This window comes from Ursus arctos, unplaced genomic scaffold (assembly GCF_023065955.2).
Source record: "Ursus arctos isolate Adak ecotype North America unplaced genomic scaffold, UrsArc2.0 scaffold_36, whole genome shotgun sequence".
NCBI classification, from domain to species: domain Eukaryota; kingdom Metazoa; phylum Chordata; class Mammalia; order Carnivora; family Ursidae; genus Ursus; species Ursus arctos.
Genome location: NW_026623050.1, coordinates 1,018,035 through 1,027,483, shown reverse-complemented (window position 1 = coordinate 1,027,483; position 9,449 = coordinate 1,018,035). Strand labels below are relative to the sequence as shown.

Below are 9,449 nucleotides of genomic sequence, written 5' to 3'. Positions count from 1 at the left end.
GACGGTGCCCAATCAGCAGCCGAGCCGCTGGGCCTGGCTAGGGCGCGGCGAGGTGATTGGGCAACTCAAGCCCGCGCGGCTGGGTTGCAGGCTGCGTTGGTTAGGCTAGGTCAAAGGTGGACAGTCAGGGCAACAGCCAATCCCCGGCTCCGTGCCCCCAGCTCCCCGGCTCCCGGGCCTCTCCGAGCGCATGCTCTGGACTGGTTCGAAGCGATGGGGGAAGGGAGCGCATCTGTTCCCACGATTGCCGAGGTTCACACGCCTGGGAGACCCCGCAACGCTTTGCCGCTCCAGTGGTCGGGTCAGCGCCTCCTGCCCCTGCACCCCCAGCCTAGCCATTCTCGGTAATAAGTGCTTAAAGCAGCAAAGGAGGAAAACTCAAGAAACAGAATCCTCACGTAAATCCAAACCCTGACGTTCGTTTCCCCCACGCCCCAATGCGGCCTCCAAATAACTCTTTAACCAGACTAACTGGCCGATAAATTACTTTGATTACTTGTAGTTAAGAGCTGAAACTTTGGGCAAAAACATGAGGTAGGGCCTCGGCGATCTGGGGAAAGGAGGACTGAGTCTGGACGTCAAGAGGGTGGGCCCCACAGTGAAGGCTACCTGCTTGCTGGAAAACCACACTTCAAGATCACGTTGCCACCTTTCTGTGCCGGTGAGTCAGTGTGCACTCGATGCCACGGTAAATTATTTTGCCCCCCCAAATAAGTGTCTAATCATTACTGGGAAGAACTGCCTCCAAACCTTTCAGAAGAGGATTTGAGATCTTAATAATACGGTGATTTGGTCTGAGATTTGAGTGGCATTTCCATCTGTTCCAAGCAGCTAGGCAAGAAAGGGCGTTGCCTTTCATCTGCTCCCTCTTAACTGCAAATTTTGTCTATCCATTATTTAAGAAAAGAAACCTACCTTGAACAGATCCTGGTTTCAAATAATAAATATGCGTGACAAAAATAGGAAGATATTCTAAAGTGATTTTTCCCCTCAATTTTTCTTCTAGAAATAATAACTGATGGGAACTCTGATTTATTCCTACTTATATTACCCAAACACTGGTAGGCACTTTATATGTAATTATCTCATTCAATATACATATCTACCTTGTGTAAATTCCACCTTATTGATTAGAAAACAGAGGCTCAGAGAGGTCAAGTCGTTGTTCCAGGGTCACATAATTAGGAGCAGAGTCCACACTAGGTCAACATTTCTGTTTAAAGCCCATTATTATCAATTAAAAGAAGAACAAGCAGCAATAACACAACTCTTCTTTGAAGTTTTGTTTGTTTCTCATCTGAAAAACTATCCTAGAGGGACCCAGTTACCACGATACTGACTGCTTAAAACTGTGGCTTCAGAAGCACTTCTAAGAGTGAAGCATCACCTCTGCAAGGTGTTAGGAGCAACTGCAAGTCAATTTTGCTCATACAGAGGAGCTGTAATTTGATATTGATGGGAAGTAAGTAAATTTTTCCAGGGCATGAGTCTAACTAGTTTTTCATTGGTGTAGGAATCTTTTAAAGTAAACCGACAAAATAATATCGTGGCCATTAGATCTTAGTCCTAGAGAGAAAGAAAGAGGATAATAACCCAAAACAGCTCTCTGAAGAGACTCATAAATCCTATGCTGACCTTTAATCAAACCTGGAAAGATGTACTAATTCTAAGGTTGGGAGGGAGGATGATGTACGAGGTGGTTTAAAGGGAAAGAAGAAGAGGAAGAGTAGTGTGTCAAAGAGGCTATCTATAAGGTCAAAATATAAATAAGCTAAAGGTTGCAGATCAATACAAAGGTATACACTGATTAACAGGTTAGTGGTCTAGGCTTGTAGGGTTGTATGTGCTCCTCATTTAATACATACTTACTAAGGGCCTACTATATGTTGGATGCCATACTAGATTCTGGGAATATTCATTTCAATAAAACCCATTTCCTGACCTTGAAGCACAGCCAGTTAAGGACACAAATCTGGATCAGGCTTGAAGAGATCACTTTATGCGCGTAATTACTAGTCTTCACAGCCACCCAGCATGGTCCGTATCAGCCCCATTTCACAGATGAGGAAACTGAGACTAGAAAGAATAATAACTCGAGTTTGTATGGTTCGGGAAAAGTCTTAATCCCAAATCCTTCTGACTCAGAAGCCCCCATTTTTGCAGTACACCGTGCTGCCTTCCCAGGGGAAGAAGCTACCTCTCGTGATCTAAACAGAAATGCACCCCTCTCTGAAACATACGATGCAATGCCTGTGAATCTGAAAATACTGAATTCAGTCCATTTGTTTATCAAAGTACCCTACTTTGTAAATGGAACCAAGAAAATATAAAAGATGGTTCCTGCCGTCGACTGTGGTTTACCTTTTCACCTTTGCACTGCCTTGCATATGTAAGTGATCTGCTTTGGTTAATTGAAATCTCTGTCCTTCCCTGCGGTGGGTGATTTTAACGTATGACCTAGAAAATCAGAAGATGTATTTAAAAATGAAGCAGAGAAACCGGTCACAGAGGGGAAAAAAACCCACACAAACATTTGGTAGTTCCATCTGGAAGGACTCCAAGTCAGGCAGGGAAAAGAGGTAGAATGCGGCAGGTGGCATTGTCTGTGACAGCAGAGTCCCAACTTCCCATTATGTGACCAGTCAGAAGCAAGGAGCTTTTTTGACCCAAGAGCTGATGCCACAGAACAGCATTCTGGAGAACCCGGGTATGGATGTCAGGGGGACCGGCTGGAGTAAAGATGGGGACTAGACACTCAGAGTGAATTCTGGGAGTGTGAAGGGGACCCCACATAGGAAGAGCACCCCAGTGAGCGTTCCCAGGGGAATGGACTTTGCTCTCCCACAGAGATGGACTATGATCTGACAGGATATGACCACATAACAGATAATTCTAGAAAGGGCCCAACAGCTCATCACACTAACTAGTTCTGTCCCCAGCCCAAATCACCTTAACCAGTCTGGACCTCAGTGCATTATCCATCAAGGACGCAGCATAACAAAGTTATCCCCGAATGCCTGCCACAGGACCACTACTGTCCATGTTCTGCTTTGTTCCTGCTGGGCTAAATGTATACATGCAGCATTCTCCGGGATAGATTTTTGTATTTAATTCAACCCCAAAACAAACAATCTGTGCGAGAGAAACGCTGTCCACAGGAGGCAATTCAACGGGAAACCAATGATCACATCCCTCTGAAATGTAGGACACTGGGAGCAAACCTAATCTCCAAGATGTTTCCACCTCATTTGCCCTCAGCTGTGTAATCAGCTTTTCATCTCAACGCCAGATAAATGCAACTTGCCTGCTGCCACGTTTGTCCTGACGTAGATGCTATCCTATCAATTACTAGCTTCTCGTCACCCGCAAATGTCCTGAAAATACTTAATGGCAAAATTCTGATCTCTGCAGCATATCCGGGGATCTAAGACACAGAAAAACCAGGCTTTGTGCTGCAACTTTGTCACTTATGTGGGCTCACAGCCTGAGAAGAGATAAATCAGGCCATGGCAAAGTCAGAACTTAAATAACAATAGAAAATACTTACTCAAGCCACCAGAACGATAGGTCTTCAGTGTGAGGGGCTCAGTCTCTTCCGAAGCACATCCTTATTTATTTATTCCCAAACTCCTTCCAAAAAGGCTTTGAAATGACAGATTATCTTTGTAACACTGCAATGTGTAGGTGAACGTTGTGGAGGCTGGTAAAATGTTTGCAGACTGACGAGATTTTTTTAACTTGCCTACAGAAGTATCAAAAATATCTTAAATGCCACCTGAAGCACCATATGGAGGAATTACTCTCACTTAGCTACAACCATAATTGCATTTATGCTGTCAGTTTATAGGAAGAAAGCAAGTACTTGAGTCTCAAGCTGAAACCATTCAATCACTCGTTAATTCCCTGAAGCAGTTTAGGTTTAACTAACAGGAAAAGTCATTGTGACTGTAGTTCTGTTTATATAGGGGAGCGGAGTGGAGTGATGCTTGAGGGTTTCACGCCAAGAGACACCTCCTCAGACACTGTAGCCGAACTTGCACTCAGGAAAATCTCACTGTCTTGTGATTAGCATGCAAGGCAGGCTTGGTTTGCAGCTTCGTCAAGGGGTCTTTTGCTGAGTCATGAAAGCCACCCCGGGTTGTACCCACCTGAGGGCAGGAGGGAGATAATAGGAGTCAATCACCTGCTTTATGGCCAATAACCCAAAGGGGATGGGCAGGGAAGAGTCACCCCATCTGGGGCAGAGTTTCAGACAATGCAGTCTAGTCCTGTTCCAGGGCATAAGCTAGTCTCTGAAGGTAACACAAAGAAGAGTCAGTGCCAAAAGGTAGCAGGCTCTGCAGAGAACAGCTGTAGCCTCAAAGGAAAGGAAAAGCTTTTTTTTTTTTTTTTTTATGATTTTCTTTTTATTATAAGAGCATCACATGATCATGGTAAAGTGAAACAGACAAGGAGGCACAGAGAAGAAAATAAAAACTGACGGTAATCTTCCCACTCATTTGTTTGATCAGCCAAGTATTTCTTGATCCTCTCCTACATATCAGACCCTTTTTTAGGCACTGAGGTTGGAAAGGTGAACATAAACCCGCTTTCTTAGAGCTTATAGTTCACAAAAGGAGACAGATGAATAATATAATCACACAGAGGAGAATGGCGTGATTTACTAGGCTGAGTGTTACACGGAAAGGAATGCAGTCCCTAAAAGCAGAATATAAGGGAACCCGTCCAGACTTACAAGGTAGAGGCAGAGGAGTAGTGGTCTGAGAAGACTTCCTGAGGAAGTGACCCTTCCCCTGAGATCTGAGGGATGAGGAGGAATCGATTAATCAGAAGAGAGATGAATAGCGACCAAGAAAAATAAATAAATAAAACAGAAAGAACGACATTGTACAAGCTTCCTGGCAGAAGGGAACGTGGAGTGTGTGGAAGAACTGGGAGAAACCAGCGTGAATAGACTCAGAGCTGGAAGGAGAGGGTGGGACTTGTATGACCTCCATACAAGTCCTTCAAATATGTTATTTATGTATATGTGTATGTAATATATGTGTGTGTATATAGAATATGTGTATACATAAGGTGTGTGTGCACGTGCATGGTTGAATCGTCACCACCAGATCGCCACATTTCCCTCCAGAAAATATGCATCAGTTTGTACTCTTGCACTGAGTGTCAATTTCACTTCCTCTTCAACAACCCCCGTTATCTTTTTTTAAAGTTCAGAGTTTGATTAGCAAAAAGTATATTATTTAAGTTTTCCTTTAACAGTGAACACCTATTTTTCACTTGCCTCACAGAGAGCAGGACTGTCTTCTCAATGAAATAAGTACAATACTGTTAATGTCGGTCAAAGGCAGCTGAAATAGCCCCTCTGTTGGAGATATCTCTTGCAAAGATTCGGCCTGGATACCTAATGTTCCCTCCTTCCTCATCCTCGAGCTGAGGCATTAAAATGTGAGAGCAATCCATCAAATTTGTGTTAGCCATTAGTCTTAGTTTATATTAATGCCTGAGATGAATTTCCTCCTAGCCAATCACATAGAACAGCCCCAAGGGAAAGAGAGAAGTCAGCCAAGACTTGTTGAGAAGAGAGAAAAGAGTCAGGTCTGGGCTTGATGGGAAATGGGCCGATTTGAAGGAGATAAGGAATAGCGGGACCCAAAGCCTCACGAGGAGGCTTCATGCCAAGAAGGGATGACCAGTGAGGGAATGGGGCAGTAGAGAGAAACATCTGAACACAGGTTTGACAGCTTTACCATTCAGCCTCGGGAGGGCTGTGTTCATTTGCGTGCATCGTCTGCAAAAACTCACTGGCCTCCCTTTTATCTTCAGATCCCTTCTGAACAAACAGATCTTGATCTCAGAAGATCAGGGCTGTGAGTGAGGGTGTGTGAGGGCTGCAAGGGCTTATACCTAAGTCACATGTGGCCTATGCAGCATCCCCTGGGACCGAAATCGGCATCTCTGGGGAGGTCTGAGGGGGTGTGGGAATGGGGCAGGAGATTTACCTGTTTCCACCCACTGGTACACCAGGATCTTGACAGCACCAGTCAGGAGAGAGTGCAGAGAGCTTACTGCAACAACACTGAATTAAGTAGTTTAAGTTGAGAAATTTATGAAATGAGGAATCAAGAAAGATTGAAAGCAGACCACAGCTTAAGTTCTACGTACATTTTACTGTATAATCTATATGCCACAGACTACAAAAATGATAAAGTGTGTTTCCTAGATAAATGTCCAGTTCCAGTTGACCAAAGGGCCGGGGGGGCGGGGGGGGCAAAGCACATTCTCTCTTCTGGCCAGTGCTGGATTCCTCTTGTTTTGTCTGGCTCTTGTTTTGTAAATGAACTTGTGTGGGTCTCAATTCCATATTTATGGCATATCCAAGTCCAGCTTCATGGGCGTGGAAGCTGGGCGGTCACTTAGGACGCTGAGGGTGGAAGAGCCCACACTTTGATTAATGTTCTGTCACTGTCTTGAAATTCTTAATAACTTCTAAACAAGAGAACTTGCATCTCATTTTGCTCCAGGTCCCACAAATCTTATAGCTGATCCTAGTCATATCCAGTTCCCAAGACTCCTGCTGCCAGTACTGAAATGTTTTAGAGATTTCACAGAATAATATTTTGGTTAGGTTGTGTTTGGAACAGGACAAACCAGGGTTCCCGGCTTAGTTCTGCCACTTCCTAATGGTGTGATTTTTTTGGAGATAGGGAATCTCTCTGAGCTTCAGTTTCCTCATCTGTACCCCCTTCCGAATTTGATTTTTTCTGGTTTTTAAAAATTTAAGTGCAGCAGAGCACTTGGCACTCTGTTGGGCACAATGCGTGAAGATACCATCAGTATGTGATTATACCGTACACGTTTTACTTTTATTGCATGTATCTTGCTATTTAATGAAGACTTTGCCTCTTCTCTCTAATATAATCAGCAAAATATTTGCCACGAATTACCATAGTAACAGCTAGACTGTGTGGTCCTTCAGTTGGCCGTCTGTCTCTGTCCCCATACTCTGCACATGCAATCTGGTCAGTGGTTGCCGAGTTTGCTCACTTGTCTTCTTGTCATATAGCATTTTGCCTTCTCTTGGTGGCCATGGGAGGCTTGTTTTTATTCTGCAACTTTAGGCAGAAAGAGTAACTCCCAGATTTGGATCTGGACAAAAAATGGATTCTGAGCTCCCAAGTCACTCCTCACCCACTTCACCCACACCCCGTGACAGTTTCCATGTAACGCCATCAAGCATGGGTCCTACCCACAGCAGTACAGCGTTACTATTTACCACTTCATACCCCAGACAGAATAAGCTCAGACATAGAAGCTTTATTTAAAACACACACACATACACACACAAGTAAATGAATAAAAATAGATCAAGCTAGAGACAAAAATGGGCAAGTCAGAGTGTCTTAGAGAAAGTATACATGTGTATATGCGATGTCTGCAACTCACACCGAAATGCATAAAAATTAAAATGACTGATGGATGATGGGTAGAGGGATAGATAGATGAATAAATATGTGATAAAGCAAATAAGCTAAATGTTTCCTTTAGAAACTGAAGAGTATATGAGCATTTGTTGTAGAATTCTTCTTTTCTATACATTTAAAATTTTTATAAAATGTTATCCAGGGAAGTCTAGTCTGCTGAAAATCAGGAAATGTCATAAAATCCAGATTCTTATCCTTTAGAAATCTAATTCTGGCAATACTAAACCTACATGCCAACAAGTGGTTGGGGCTAAGAAACAGGTGCCTTTTCAAGGGGCATGAGACCACTAGGTCTCCACGTCCTTATCCTCTCCTGTTCTCTTGCCCTGTGTGCCCCTTAGGTTTCCTGACTCACTCTCACATTTGAGTTGTAACCCCTGTTGTAAATATGCATGTGTCAGTGGATTGATTAGGGAATGATTCACTCTGTAGGAGTGTTCTTCCCGAATTCCTTACCCAGAGAAGTTTCACATGAGGCTTTTAAGGTTCTCCTTTAGCAGATCTATATATCTAAAATTATATGTATGTGAAAAATATTGTGCCTGTGTCCTTACATTCATTTTTCTGGAAAGATAGCCTGTAGCTTTTGTTTTTGTTTTTTCTTTGTTTAAAGTAGGCTCCACACCCAGCATGGAGTCCAGTGTGGGACTTGAACTCACAACTCTGAGGTAGAGCCCTGAGCTGAGATCGAGAGTCAGATGCTTAACCTACTGAGCCCCCCAGCCCCCCTTCCCCGCCCTGTGGCTTTTTATTAGGTTCTCAAAGAGGTCAATGACTCAAAATAATTAAGAACCAACGTAAGTTAAGGAGCTATACTAAAATATTTTAAATAATTCAAAATTTTAAAGATTCCATATACATATAACCAATCAGGTACACTGTTACCTTGGGACCCATGTTATCCTGGAAAATAACCTGTGTACCTCTTTCTGAACCAGAAGCACTCATGGCTCTGTGTGTGCAAACACAAGTGAGTGAGTGAGCGAGTGAATGTGTGTCTAGAAGGTAAGGCAAGATTCACTGAAGATGAGGGACCGGCACACATAGAGTTCCCAAATGCTCTCTGTCATCCCAACGTTAGAAATCTGTTTCATGTGTGTACGTACGGGCTGGCGATCTCCGGGAAGCTCTACGTCTTATGTGTACGAACTCCAATAGAACAGAGTGATTTGGTGAATTTATCTTGGATGCTAACAGTTTCAGTACTGTCTCCCTCTTCACTTAAGTCCTGTCTCAAAGAATGGCCAGTAGTATCTTGCTTCTCTCCAAAACTTGACCCCAGGATTTCCCGGATTTGTATAGATAGTGACAGTTTATTATTCTAAGGCAGTGCTTGCTCACGTATCTTTCCCTCCCTTCAAAAGCGTGAGAAGAGATAGTGATTAAATATAGATAACCTTTCTTTTTTATAGGCAGTTTTTCCACCGGTTTGTCTGACTTTTCCATAATTCTGAGTGAACACAAAGTTAGAAATGGATTCAATTCGACAAATGTGTACTGTGAGCCTACCATGTTTCATGCAATGTGTTAGTCTCTGGGGCTACGAAATATGACTCAGTCCCTACATTCAAGGAACATTTGTTATGGACACTATTGACTTGCTATTGGTATAAGTGACCCAGAAAAGCCTTTAAGATGATATAATTTTAGAAACCAAGGTTTTTCCTGGGAGTTCTCATATGGATTAGGAAAATTTAATTTGCTGGTCCTGAGATTTTGCCTTTCAGAACTCTCCCTAATCTCTTTTCTCCAAGGCTGGCCACGCTGAACTTGATGTCAGGGATTCCCTCTCAGTCAGCAGGGGGTTCAGGCACCTGTGATCATTAGAGTTTCTCTGAGCCTGGGCTTGGGAGTGTGGGTATGTGGAGGGAGGCAAGGAACAGAACAAGGGCCGTGTCCAGGGGCAAAGCAAACATCAGAGCCAAGTAGAGGTCTCGGGGCATCATTCAAAGGTGCTGGGCA

General features: G+C 43.5%; 1 protein-coding gene across 1 annotated transcript in view; it reads left to right on the top strand.

The window, feature by feature from the left end:
• The first annotated feature begins 118 nt into the window (after nt 1–118).
• Nucleotides 119–9,449, top strand: part of RYR3 (ryanodine receptor 3) — a 586,345-nt gene continuing 577,014 nt past the window's right edge. The window contains exon 1 of the mRNA XM_044392456.3: nt 119–661. The gene's annotated coding sequence lies outside the window, so the exon portion shown is untranslated. The remainder of the gene's footprint in view (nt 662–9,449) is intronic.